Source organism: Babylonia areolata, chromosome 7 (assembly GCF_041734735.1).
Source record: "Babylonia areolata isolate BAREFJ2019XMU chromosome 7, ASM4173473v1, whole genome shotgun sequence".
Lineage (NCBI taxonomy): Eukaryota > Metazoa > Mollusca > Gastropoda > Neogastropoda > Buccinidae > Babylonia > Babylonia areolata.
This window is the reverse complement of record NC_134882.1, coordinates 49,203,699-49,218,209: the sequence shown is the minus strand read 5'-3', so window position 1 is coordinate 49,218,209 and position 14,511 is coordinate 49,203,699. Positions and strand designations below refer to the sequence as shown.

The following is a 14,511-nucleotide window of genomic DNA, read 5'->3' as shown; positions in this document are numbered from 1 at the left end:
TCAACATAACTGTGCAAATACATGTCATAAAAGAGATCAGTGGCTGATCTGATTTTTGTATCTTAGATCTTAAAATCAAAATGAGCTGGTCATATGAGTATCTGAGCACCAGTAAGCAGAACTGAAGCAAATGATATATATATGACATGATATATGATATGATATGAAGATTGTTAAGGCTGTTCAGCCTATATCTGATACTGATGGTCTCTCTCGGTCTGCTCAAACTTTCCCTCTAATCCAATACAATCTTTTGACTGCGACCTTGTCTGGCACTGTGTCTGGCACTGTCGCGACTGTGGCTAGGCTAGTGAATGTGGGCAATAGTGGAAGGCAAACACTGGGGCCATACATATCATTTTTCAGTGTGGAATCCAGACAATTTTTTAAGGCATTCAACTTTGGAGCATTTACCACATCACAGTCCAGTTTATTCCATGATTTGAGAAGTAGTGACACAGTCAAGTCTTACAGTTGCGGTTTTTCAATTTTACATGCAATTGTAATTATGTCCTTTTGTCTGACTGTTCATATTGGCTCCAAAAGGAGTTTCGCGTAATTTATAGAAACTGTCTACAAATTTATACCCCAATTAGATTTCTACACAATGAACTCTTCTATTATGCATACCTGGCAGTTTCAAGATTTTCAGTCTTTCTTCATATTTATTACCTTGCAGTTTTGGAACACATTTTGTAGCTTTAATTACGGTCTTTTTCCATTTGTGGGCTCCAAACACAATTTATCAGAGGCCTTCCTAGAACAGTAAACAAAAGTCTTATGGTATCAGCATCAAGGTACTCATATGAACTCCATCAGACCCAAGATATCATTTGTTTCTTTCACTTGGATTTCTGCATGCTTTAAGAATTTCAGCCTAATATCTATACATGTTGACTCCCAGGTCTTATTCTACACTACTTTTTTTTCTTTCTAACCTAACACATACATTTTCACCATGTTTCCTCATAAATTAATCATAATTCTGATTTCTCTTGCCAAGTCTTGGCATCTTACAAGTTACATTTAATAACCACATATCTGACCAGTCCAAAAGAGAATCTAGATCCTTCTAAGGAGACTTGGTCATCATTAGTAGAGACGTACAGGATCACAGATCTTCGTAACGTGAGCACAAATAGAACTGGTCCTAAAACACCGCCCTGGGGCACTCTGCTAATAACGTCATTCCAGCCTGATACAGCACCATTTACTTTTACTCTTTTTGCCTTCCTATCAAGAAATGACTAATCCAGTCCTTTCATTGCCTCTGATGCCATTCGTTGCTATTCTCTTCAGCAGATGGGTGTATGGAACTGAACTGAAAGCCTTGGAAAATTCAAAATATACTGTGTCTACTGGAGGAATCTTTAAGAAACTTGCCTGGGGGAAAAGCGCCCAGGGCAGAGAGGGATTCCCTGCCTGGAGAAGGGATGGAAGCAGCACCCCTGACAGTGCAGGCTGGTTTATTAAGCCATTCCTTCGCCATTCCTGGCACTCTGAGTCATCTGGTGGTTCTGGAGTTAGAGTCACATGACCTAAGGAGGGTCAATGGTAACAATGTAGCCTGAGGGACTGATTCAGCATGCGTGACCTGATTGGGGAGGGTCAGTTCGAGCTCAGCAAAGTCCGAGTTTGGTTCAGGCTGGTCTCTAGGGAGGCGTGGGATCAATCTGTCCCCCTGGGATGTGGGCGAAGAGTGCTCATCCGCTTGTTCATCCTCCTCCAAAGACAGAGGCTCCCACTCTTGTTCGCAGTCCATCCCCTGCTGTGTGCCATCCCAAGTGGATGTACCCGCTGGGGCGTCCTGTGACCTGTGGTCAGCCCAGCAGGATGAGCTGGGACCCCACGCAGGGACCATGGCCGCAGCTATTATTTCCTTGATGCCTGAAGCGGGTGGGGAGAGTGTGGACCGTAGGTCCAACCATGCTTGGGATGGTGGGTGCCACACCTTCTCAGTGAGGGCATCCCTGGATGCAAGAGGGGCCCATGAGTGCTGAGAGGGGACAAACACCCACTCATCTCCCTGTAGGACCGAGGGCTGGGTAGGTGGGAACTGCAGGCTCCCCCGGGCCGAACGGGGCCCCTCGGCAGCCGTCAGAGCTGACAAGGAGGCCGTTGTGACCGTGGGGGTCACCTGTGGGTTGATAGAGGCCCGATTTGTGGACTGAGTGGCAATATTGGTCGAGGAGCTCGACCTGACCGACAAGAAGTTGATCCCACTTGTCAGGGCTGTGTGTGTCACCCTGTGAGATGTGCTGGGTTGGGTCCGGTGGGGAGCGGACAAGGGGTTGGCCCCTGGTCCTCCCGGCAACCCAGCGTGCACCGTAGGTGCACCCCAGTACGGGTAGAATGGGGGAAACCACCCGTGGGCACCAGCCATCCTGTGACCCCAACCCCAAGGGTCACTGACGCCTTGACCTTCACGAAGGGAAAAACCTGGCCAAGTCGCAGGGAAGTCAGGTCCGACTTGGGTGTCAGTCCTGCCAGAAGACGAGCGGGCTGACTGTCCGGAACCGCCTGACACGCGTGGGCCTCCCCCAGCAGGGGAGACCGGCCGGATAGCAGGAAGACTTGCAGAGCAGGTGGCCACGCGCCCCGAATCCCCTCCCATGGGGAGACTGGGGTGGCTTGGCCCGGGGTGGGCAAAGTAAAGGTCCCCTCCCGGAACCAAAACTTTCTCCCCCAAAGGAGGTGGGGGAGGGGGGTCGGGAGGAGGGGGAACAGCAATGGGGCCCCGGAGGGCTGTCTCCGAGTGGGGACCTGGGTAACGGCCGGGCGCAGCCTCCACTTGGGAGTTCGTGCCTAGTCATGAGTCCCCACCGCTAAGAGAGGACTTGCCACTCCCCCTTTTCCCTGCCTCACGCTGGGACATCTCGCGAGGCGATGCTCGTACCCCTTTCCCCCCGGTCCCCTTCATGACCATTTTAAAGGTATGAGTGTTGCCTCGGCGATCAGCATCTAAAGACGCATCGCCGCGGTCCCTATCGGGAGGAATCATGAGCTCCGGGCCTGGGAGAGTCTCCTGCTGGGTCTCAATCCCAACGTCATAATTCCTGCCGTTGTGGGATGGCATACGAGGCATGGTACCCATGCTTAGGCACCCAGCGAAAATCTGATCCCCAACAGAGAAAGGAAAGACAGGATTGACTTAGAGGTAGAGAAAAACAAACGATTCGAGGGGGCCGAGTCAAAACGAGTACACAGAATGTAAGAATACAATAAACGCAAGCCGCATGCAGCAAAATAAGCCAAATAAATATGCTTAATAGCAAAAAAAAAAAGCGTAAGACGAGACAGAGCATAAACCTGACAAGATGGCTTGGAGAGCCTTGGCCAAAGGAATGATTCAACGCTTATAGCTTTTAGAGGCGTTTGATTGGCTAAGAGTGGACTGGGCAAGATGGGTCGTCTTTTCACTGTTAGCCGCGTGAAATATGGCCAAGCACAGCAAACAGATAGGCCTAGTTTGCATCAGTCTGACATAGTACAGTATATGACACCAAATATGCGGTTTCTCACATATTCCATGCACAGTAATTGTAGCAATAGTCCTGAAAAGTCCATGGAGAGAAGTACACATAGAACTTCACTCCTATTCCTGAGATATTATATTTCAAAAAAAGAAAGAACAAAAGTTAAGTCCTGTCTTCACATTTCCACAACCTTCAACACACTTTGTTTCGTTTGAGATTAAAAATGATGACCAAGATATGGTAGAGTGCTCTGCCCATGTGTATCTGTCCATTCTCCAAAGTATGCTAAAATGGAAAGATTATGATTATTATTATTTTATTTTATTCTTTTTTTTTACTTTTTTTTTTTGGACCACATCGACCTTGACAACTCACAACCGTGACATCCATACCATCTTTGTCATAGAACTCCAACTTGTGGGGCCTTTTGGATGATAAATGCTGCATATTTCATTTAAAATTGTACAATCACACAGGACAAAAAAATGTTTTTCCATGGCTTTGTTGTATTTCATATTACCAAAATCTCAGTGTATTTTATTGCAGTAGTGACTGGCATTGACCACCAATGGTGAGGAAAAGTAGAGATGGTTGTAATGTCCATCAATTTATCAACGATGAAGTGTTTGATATTCCTTGATATACTTAATCATTTCCAAGATCTGAAAAAAACGTCTGAGAAAAGTGTTATTGCAACATTTTATTTTTTGTCATTTGGCATCCTGAATAGGGAAGTGCAGAAAGTGAGATCATGGAACATGTCACATTGATCTGCTTTTAAATTCTTGTGCAAGATTTCTGTTATATGCATATCACATTGGGAGCATCTTTGTCTATCACATAAAATAACTGTAATCTTTGATTCAGATCTTTAATGAACTACCAGTGCTAGTATAAAAAACAGTTTTAAAAGTTCTTTTTTACACTGTGCTGAGTGGTAAAACAAGCCAGGCTGAGCACTGTTTCCACACTTTGATATTCTGAGCTAAGATTTATGACATTGCATACAATATACCTCTCTCTCTCCATATCTATATATATATATATATATATATATATATATATATATATATAGAGAGAGAGAGAGAGAGAGAGAGAGAGAGAGAAATATACACAGAGAGAGACAGAGTATATAGATAGACACACACACACACACACACAAATCGATCTATCAATAACAGAGAGAGAAAGAGGGGGAAGGGGGGGAGAGAGAGAGAGAGAGAGAGAGAGAGAGAGAGAGAGAGAGAGAGAGAGAGAGAGAGAGAGAGACAGAGTGTTGAGGAAACATTCCACGCAAACCTGTCACCTTCAACAGTCAAGAAGTGGAACCGAGTAAGAAGAACTGTGGTGGGAGGTGCCCCCACTTCCGCAAGTCGAGTATCTTATTTTTGTCAACAGGTATCAACGAATACAAATACACTAAATGCAGTCCTTTGTAATAGTTTGACTAGAATTTTTTTTTTAATGCATCCACAACGACGCCATATCCAAGGAAAGCTTAGTGTATTAATACGAATGCCTGCTGTTCCCAACCTTTGAAAATCAAAACACACGCCTACCTGTGATGATTCAAGTGAACCGTTTACAGTTCTGTCGCACAGAACAATTTGAAGATTTGACAATCCGTTTGCGAATACAGCTTGAAAGCGAAACATAATAAAAAGAAATGAATAAACAGTTCAGTTCAGTTCAGTTCATTTCCTCAAGGAGACGTCACTGCGTTCGGACAAATCCATATATGCTACACCACATCTGCTAAGCTGATGCCTGACCAGCAGTGTAAACTGAACCAGTTTCAGTCTCAGTTTCAGTAGCTCAAGGCGGCGTCACTGCGTTCGGACAAATCCATATATGCTACACCACATCTGACAAGCAGATGCCTGGACAACAGCGTAACCCAACGCGCTTAGTCAGGCCTTGAGAAAAAAAAAAGAAAAAAAAAGGTGAATAAATAATAGATAATACAAAAAAAAAAAAAAAAAAAAAAAAAAAAAAATTAAACTACTACCACTACTAATAATATGTATAAGGCGCAAAAACTTGATGAAGTCAACTATAAGCGTACATGAATAAGTAAATTAAAAAAATATATATATAAAGGTAGTAGTAGTAGTAGTAGTAGTAGTAGTAGTAACAATAATAAATAAATAAATAAATAAGACAACAATGATGATAAATAAGCAAATAAATGTAAAACATGAAGACACTCATTCACACATACACCCACACATGCATAACTGATATGCACCAAACACCCTCCTTCACACACTCATTTCTAGGCTACGTATCGCAGCTTCCACGGCACTGGCACACACACACACACACACACAGATGAGCACTTACTTGTACAAGCACACACATATACTGTACGCCCATATCCCTCACCCCCAACCCCACACACATATATACAAAGATATATATATATATATATACTATATATATATATATACTATATATATACACCCGCACGTTCCAATATCCCGTTGCTCCCACAGTGTAGGCATGCATATACTCACATACCTCATCCTCTACTCCCCCCCCCCTTCCACACACACACACACATACGCACGTGCACAGAACTCTCCTGACACTTGTGTACACTTACACCCTCGCGCATGCACAAACACACTCAAACACACAGACCCACACATACACACACGCACAGAGGCTGCCACTGTTTGGCCGCAAGAGGGATGGGAAAAGATCTCTGATGCCAAGAACGTGGCGTCTAGTGTGTTGCTCAGTCTACTGTATTTGGAAAAGCCCACAGAGACTCTGTTCCGTTTTGAAGAAATGTCGGTTTGGAAATGATGCCGATATTTGATTTGCAAAGCATCATGCTCTATCTTTCATGTTAGACTTACGGCCGCTCCTTGTCTCTGCTTTTATTTCTTTGAGGCGACGATGGTGTGATGGCCTTGTACCTGTTCTTTTTGATATTCTTTGACTTTTCTGAGGATTTCCGATTTTCCTAGATGTAGACCGCTCGTTGGTGTTGCGTTACCAGCAAGTCTGTCAGCTCGCTTATTTCCCTTAACACCTGCATGTCCCGGGCAGTATGACCATGTGAGTTTTTTAATCTGAAAGTTGCGCATTGCCTTATGCCACTCTGGGCTTCCCATTCCGTTTTCAATTTTCTGTATGAGGTTCATCGTGTCTGTTAGAATCATGGCACGTTGGTTTCCAGGCGTATGGATGGACGATAGCCACTGGAGGGCATGTGTCACAGCTTCAACTTCCATCGTTAGGCTGGAGGTTGTGACTTTGTAGGCAGCATTCTCTTACCTAATTGTTTTTCCATTTTGTTTCGCAGTGAATCCCCAACCGGACTGGTCTTTGGTGACTGAGCCATCTGTGTATATGATGATGTCCTCTTCTTTACCGTTTTCTTCTATGAGTAGCTTCACTTCCGCATCAGTTTTGCCCTCTGGCCATTCCCGACATTGTCTTCCTAGAGTGGGTGAAATGGCTGTGTTGAATAGACGGTTGAGGTTTTGGGTTTTTTTCTCCCATTCTTTTGTTTCTTTCAGGTCTTGTAGTCGGCATACTAGCTGGATTGTGTCTTCCGCTTGCCCCATCCATGATCTTCTTCGTCCTAGACGGCTGCCTTTTGGTTCTTTGACTGCGTCATGCAGTGGGTTTTGAGGGTGAACCGACATGCTTTGTCAAGCCTCGATGAAAATAAAATGAAAAAAAAAAAACTAATATAAGAAAATAACAATAATATTAACAATAACAACAACAATAATGATAATAATAATAATCATCATCATGGTGAATAACAGTAATAATAACAACTCTCTCTCTCTCTCTCTCTCTCTCTCTCTCTATATATATATATATATATATATATATATTAAAGGTAAAGAAACATCATAACCGATAAATTGTACTAACAAAAACGACTGAACGTGGTAAAATAACACCATTATATAACCCGTCAGCTCAGTTGCCATAATATGATTCGGCAGAACAACCCAGACGTCGCCGGCATATCGCCATGCCTGCACTGAGGAGTACGTTATAATTATATACTTGCAAAAAATCACGATGATCAACTGATACAGTGTTTGCATTGCAGGTAGAAATGGTCTTCCTTGCGGAGCACTAAAACACGTCTGACCAGCGCGCGCGCCGGCGAGCAGAGACTGAAGTAGCGAGAGCCGAGACTCGGGAGAGAGAGATAGAGCACTGCCACACTGAAATGTTTAATGTCACTGCATAGTAGGTACTAATAAGAGCAACCGGGCAAGGGGACTATCCCCAACCCGGCGGGTCAGTCCCCAGGCCAGTGGTGGATAGGGGTCGGCCCCCAGATATGCCGAGGGTTTGCTGCGGGCGATGTAAGTCAGGCTTTCCTGGTCGAATAAGCAGTCCCAGACCAAATGGCGATGTTTCTACCAGGACGGGGCGGGGTAACAGGTGGCACTGTTACACCATACCAAATTCCCCATGTGTCCTATGATGGGTTCATCATGCGAGTAAGACTGAGGCGCATAAAAACCTCCAGCCCTGGGGAAGGAAAACCTCGGAGAAACAAACCAAGGTAGGGGATGCTCTTTAGCCTTGGTCGGCAAGTCACCTACGAGAGCGAAACTCAGACAAGAAAACCAACGCTGAAGACGTTTGTACTGGGCCCCTGGCGCGTAACGGCAGTACAACGCATTTACGTCATGGATGGGAAACCTCAAATCTTCTCGAGATGGTGCTCTACTAGTGGAGTCCCTCCGGGCTAGTAGAGTGCCGGGTCCTGTACCTCAAAAGGGCCCACCCCATGCTACTGGTGGTCACCCGTCCCGCTGCGGGGAGCCAGGCTTCGGAGGCGGAGACAAAATGCAAATGGCCGAAAAACATCTGACCCTGGAGAAACCTCTAGACCACTCAACATTCTCCAGTGGAATGCAGAGGGCGTCTACCACAAAAAGATTCCACTTACTAAAAGACTGTGTGCAGAAAACATAGACGTGACCTGTATCCAGGAGACACACCTGAAATCCAACCACTGATTCAGAGTCAGAGGTTACCAAACCTTCAAGATGGACAGAGAAGGAAGATCAAAAGGATGAGTGCAGATACTCGTCAAAAACAGTATATCAGCCTCAGAATTTACAGTGGATACAAATCAGGAAGCTGAACTCCACGGAATCAAGATTACAGTGGACAAGACGGTCATCACCGTCTTCAACGTGTACTGCCCTGAAGACAAAGAGCTCTCCTTACAGAGAATGGACATACTATTAGAGAACTGCTTGGTAGTAGGTGATTTTAACAGCCACTCAACCTGTTGGGGTTAAAGTGAGAATAACTGAAGAGGAGACGAAGTGGAAGACTGGCAGATAGAGAGCAATCTGCTTCTGCTGAATGATCCAGAAGACCCACCAACCTTCTCTCGCCGATGGCTCACCACAACCACCCCAGATCTTGCCTTTGCCACTGAAGACCTTGCCCCAAAAACCAGCAGGAAGGTAAAAGACAGTTGGCAGGCAGCGACCACAGACCAGTACTACTGGCCATCCATTTGCAGTATACACTAAGCGATGCCAAGTCTTTTCCCAGATGGAATTACAAGAAGGTGGATTGGGAGATGTTCGCGAGCCTTTCTGACGAGTACTGCAAGACCATCAAAATTACATCAACAGAAACCAACGCAAAAACTTCATCCAAGCCAACCAGAAAGCAGCCTCAAAGGCAATTCCACGTGGCGCTCGCAAGAACTACAGGCCATATTGGACAGAAAAGCTGCAGGAGCTTGAAGATGGAAGTGACAAGGATTAGAGAGGAGGTTGCCAAAAACAACCCAACACAATAAAACAACGTTACTCTCAAAGCCTGAACTGCCAAATACAAACAAAGCTGCAAGAACAAGCTGGATGGAGAAAACAAAAAAGCTGAACCCTGACAGAGATGGCAACAAACTCTGGAAACTCACCAAAGCCATGAACAACGAAGAGACAAGGTCAGCGCCTGTCACGCTTCAAAAAGACCAGGGGATGGTGACAGGGAGAGAGGCAGCAAACTGCTTCATAGACAGCTACGAGTAGATCAGCAACATCACTGTGTCAGAAGACAGAAAACAACAAGTCCATGATGAAATAAAGAATCATCAGGATGACCAAGACCAACCTGAATATATGGACAGGCCTTTCAAACTGAAGGAGTTTGAAGAAGCAGTAAAGTTTTTGCAGGACAAAAAATCTCCAGGTCCTGACAAAATCACCAACGAATTGCTAAAACACCTTGGCACCAAAGCAAAGACCAAACTCCTCGCTCTCTTCAACAACAGTTGGAAGACAGTGCATGTTCCACAGAGCTGGCGAGAAGCTGACATGGCACCCATCCACAAGAAGGGCGTATGATCAACTCGCGCCTAGTTTGGCACCTGGAGAAGAACAACATCATCACTCCAGAGCAGGCAGGCTTCCGCCAACATCATTCCACTGAGGACCAAGTGACCTACATAGCCCAGAAGATCGAGGATGGCTTCCAGGACAAACAGCATACACTGACGGTGTGGACAGACATGGAAAAAGCATATGACAAAGTTTGGAAGGATGGCCTCTGGAGGAAGCTCCAGAAGAGTGGTGTGACTGGCTGTATGTACCAGTGGATCTCGCAGCACCTAAACGATAGGAAGGCCCGAGTCCATGTCAATGGAGCATACAGTCGGAAGAAGACACTGAGAGAAGGAGTTCCTTAAGGAGGTGTCCTCAGCCCTACACTATTCCTCGTCTTTATCAACGACATCGTCAAAGATATGCCACACAAAGTCCAGGAAGCCATCTATGCAGACGATCTTGTCCTGTGGTGCTCAGAATAACACCTCACAACTGCCAACTACAGACTACAGCAGGCGCTGAATGTTCTCGAATGCTGGGCAAAACAGTTTGTTTGTAACATGCTGAGTGAATAGACTATAAGCTATCCACTCTGACCTTATCTGTAATCAACCCGTCTCGCCAGCTCCGTTCTTCCTCTGATATTAGACTGACTTCTCAGGATACCTCACGTCAGAAGAAAGACTCGGACCTATAGACACAGATCTTTTTCTTTTCAATCGCCAAAGACGTGGAACAAGCTCCCTGATAATCTCCGTCATTCTGATTTCCTAGCATCTTTTAAATCTCGTCTCAAAACTCACCTTTTCCCTCAGCAGTAAGTTCAATTGTGACAGGTCCACTTCCTTTGCGTTAGCTGTGCTTGACTATGTGTGTATAAATACGTATGTGTACATAACTACATGCATGTATATGAATGTGTATACTGTGTACGTGTGTTTATGTAAGTTTGTGCCTGCCTATGTGTGCGTATGTGTTAGGGTAGCTGTTAGATACACATGTATGTTAAAATGTATTATGCAGTGTCAAGAGTCACGTGTGTGTGTGTGTGCGTGCGTGTGTGTGTGTAGTGTAGTGTAGTGTAGAGTGTGTGTGTGTGTGTGTGTGTAGTCACATTCTGGTGTGTGTATGTAACTTGAACATTGATGTAATGTTTTATGTTCACAACTAAAAGCGTTTTTGTAAAGCACCTAGAGCAGATTTCTGGATAGTGTGCTGTATAAGTATCCATTATTATTATTATTATGCTATAAGTCTACCTTTAAATTCCGATACAAAGCCTCTCTCGTGCCCAACTCCTTGGCACATCTAAACAAAACCGAAATCGAGTCATGCTCCGTTATAGTGTTTTCTTGATGTGGGATACCCAGTTCTAGCATCTCGTATGCTTGTCAGAGATCCCCGAGGCTGCCGCATATACCAAGGTAGAGCCGATTGACGGCTGACATTCAGTGGGCGCGGCCGCTCATCATTCGTTCAGTCCTGCACGGCCCGCCGTTATTACTGATGGCAACTGAATATAACGGTCAGCCTCCATACCAGTCCGTACTGAGATTGAGGCATGCACACATCAGTAGCACTGGCACACATCGGCTCAGACAGTCATCAATAACATTTTACGTGCATGACCATTTTGTTTATTTACTCCGTCATGTAGGCAGCCATACTCTGTTTTCGGGGATGTGACATGCTGGGTATGTTCTTTTTTTCCCGGCGGCCGGCATACCTCAATCACGGATTTTCACCATCGCTGAAACCACTGAGCTGAATGGGACTATTGAGCTCGATGGCTGAAACCGACAGTCACTAAATAAAAAAAAATTAAAAAAAAGATCGACCGAGTTTATCCACGTTCGCTGAGCATTCTCACTATTTTTTAAGGTCACAAACAACGCACTTAGCGCATGGTTGGAGCCAAAAGCACCTCAAAATGACATAATCATAATGGGAATCGAATGTCTACGACCACACGCGAACGTGGCCCTCGATCGTGTGAATACTTTCGTCTTTTCGCGACCCCACCGCGCCAACCCAACCCACTGCACCAAAGAGCCCCCTTTCGCCCAATGAAATTTCCCGTTACAAACAGCATACATACGTAGGCGCGGATTACAAGATGGCGGATCGACTTGAAAATTGTGTTCCGTGTGTACTTTAAACATCTCTCCCACTCTCCTGCCAAACAGATCTTCGAAATCGATCAACACTCGTGAAAGAGACAAGTTTATCGTTGTTTGTACAACGTCAGGGATTCGAAGAAGGTAAGATGTTTATCATATTGACGATCTAAATAACTGCACAAAGTGAAACTGAAAGCTAAAACAGTAAAAATGATGAAAGATTGCAATCCACACGAGTCAGATGATCTTGTCCAACACACACACACACACACACACCACTATTGATAAACGACCATTGAAAACAGTCGTTCAGTTATAATGATTTCAACAAGTGCTGGATTCATTGTCGGTGATGTGTCACGGCCAAGCACTGTCACGAATGTGTGGAATACCTAACCCGTGACAACCCAAACCAGATTCGAAATCGCACAGTTCCAGTCAAGGTAGAAATTTTGTCTACTATCTACTAGGAGTCTGGGTAGTTAATGTATATATATCTATTTCTCTCTCTCTCTCTTATATATATATATATGTTTGTAAAAACAAATAATTAATGAATGATGCAAATCCCCATTTTGTCACAGGGGGTGAGTGACCTTTCATGATTTGTCATCCTCATCCTGTCTCAACTGTACACAAACACTTGAACAATCTCTCTCTCTCATATCATATCATATCAATATCAAGGCGTGGAGGCCTGACAAGGCCTTTTGCCTGCTTGAAGTGGGGAAGAAAAAGAGAGTCCCCACATATGTCTGGTGCATTTTTCAACACTGAGTGTGCAATGCTTGAAAAATCAAGAAATATGTAGATGAGTTTTTATATTTAAAATTCTCTCCCTAGTCTCTCTCTCCACTACCCCACCATGTTGAAAGAATCCCCCAACATACAGCACAGTGCTATACTTTCTATATTGTTTTAAATTTTTATCTGAGTTTCAATTGATTCAAACAGATTGGTAGTGCCAGTATAAGGGGGTATTACTTCAACTAAATACTTCTATACTAGGAAACCTAGTATATCAGTATATGACATATAATCTTAATGCATGCAGTGCAATCACAAATTTCTTTGTGTGTGTTAAAACTTAGACTGAATGTTAAGAGCACTATTAAAATTAGATTTTTTTTTCATTTTGAGATATAGGTTAATTTTGTCACAATTCTAACAAAGTTGTTTTTTTAAACTACAGTTTTTCATTACATTTAAATGTTTTATAATATCCTAAATATAAAATGAGGGTTCAGTTAGTAAAAGAAGCATAATTTCTGACAAAGTTATTTAATTATTCCTTATAAGGAAGTGAAGGCATGATGGTTAGGATGACGACCGGTCTGTAAAATCAATCTAGATAAATTATATGGACCACATTTTGCTTGTTTATAAAACTTAGACTTAGGGCTCACTGTACTGCATTTCTTTACACACACTCACACACACACACACACATATATATATATATATATATATGAAATCTCTCTCTCTCTCTCTCTCTCAATGTTACAAACAAAAATGGCACGGAGAAATAGAGAGCAATGACAGGTATAATTTAAATGGTTCTATTCATTTAAATCAATATTTCAAACAGAGAAGTTTATTAAGATTATAACAAATGGTGTAAAATTTGCTTTGTGAACAACAGATTGAGAGCACTTTAACTGAATGACAACAGAAGCCCAGAAGATGAAAATCATTTTATATTTAACTGCAAAAGATACGATGAATTGCGAAAAAACTGGACCATTGTCAATACAGCTCCAGCACAGAGAAAAGATTTGTTTGGCATACTGATGACAGAAAATGAAGATATGATTATGATACTTTCACTTGCAAAATATGTATCTGAGGCAATAAATATACGGAAAATGTCCATCATCGATCCAAATACTGAATCAATTAAAAATTTGTATGGGTTCCATGAGGAAAAAAAGCATACATAAAAAGGAAGGGCTACATTTGGATGGTCAATATTGACACTGTAATTATTTGATGTGTTCATATTGATAATTATGATCAGTGATGGGTTTTGATGTTGATGTATAAATAATTATTTCAGGATTTATATGTTCTTTAGTATGTGTTTGTATTGATATGATGTGTGACGATGTTGAATGCGTAAATATTTATTATATGATTTATCTGTACTTTGTTTTCTGTGTACTGTTTAAACCTTGGAGACAAATGACTGAAAAAAAGGCACATTACCCGTACCCCCCTGTCACATGTAATGTACTTTAAGTTAATGAAAAAAAGTGCCAAAGTGTCGCAAATCTTATTAGTTTATGTTGCTTCAATTCTTTTTCTTTTCTTTTTTTCTTCTTTCTGTTCCATTTTATATATTTTGCACCAATTTTTTTTTTTTTAGTACTTACTATTAGCTATGTCACCAGAGCTTTTCAGCTAATGACATTATTTAAACATTTCAGTGTTCAGTGCTCTCTCTCTCTCTCTCTCTCTATATATATATATATATATATGGTATAGGTCAGTCTCCCGAAATGGGTACCATTTGTGTTATATGGGGGTCAAAAATTAAAATTGCTATTTTGCCTTCAAAATCTATCACGCTCTGTAGATTAT

At 43.0% G+C, this 14,511-nt stretch overlaps 2 protein-coding genes across 3 annotated transcripts in view; one reads left to right on the top strand and one right to left on the bottom strand.

The window, feature by feature from the left end:
* LOC143284099 (phosphatidylinositol 3,4,5-trisphosphate 3-phosphatase TPTE2-like) overlaps nt 1–14,511 on the bottom strand; it is a 76,750-nt gene that overhangs the window by 48,400 nt on the left and 13,839 nt on the right. The window contains exon 1 of one of the 2 annotated variants that reach the window (XM_076590742.1): nt 4,783–5,000. The exons of the other annotated variant lie outside the window; for it this stretch is intronic. The gene's annotated coding sequence lies outside the window, so the exon portion shown is untranslated. Of the gene's footprint in view, nt 1–4,782; nt 5,001–14,511 lie in introns of those variants that run through there. 2 annotated transcript variants of the gene reach the window in all.
* Nucleotides 11,928–14,511, top strand: part of LOC143284097 (uncharacterized) — a 63,349-nt gene continuing 60,765 nt past the window's right edge. The window contains exon 1 of the mRNA XM_076590741.1: nt 11,928–12,072. The gene's annotated coding sequence lies outside the window, so the exon portion shown is untranslated. The remainder of the gene's footprint in view (nt 12,073–14,511) is intronic.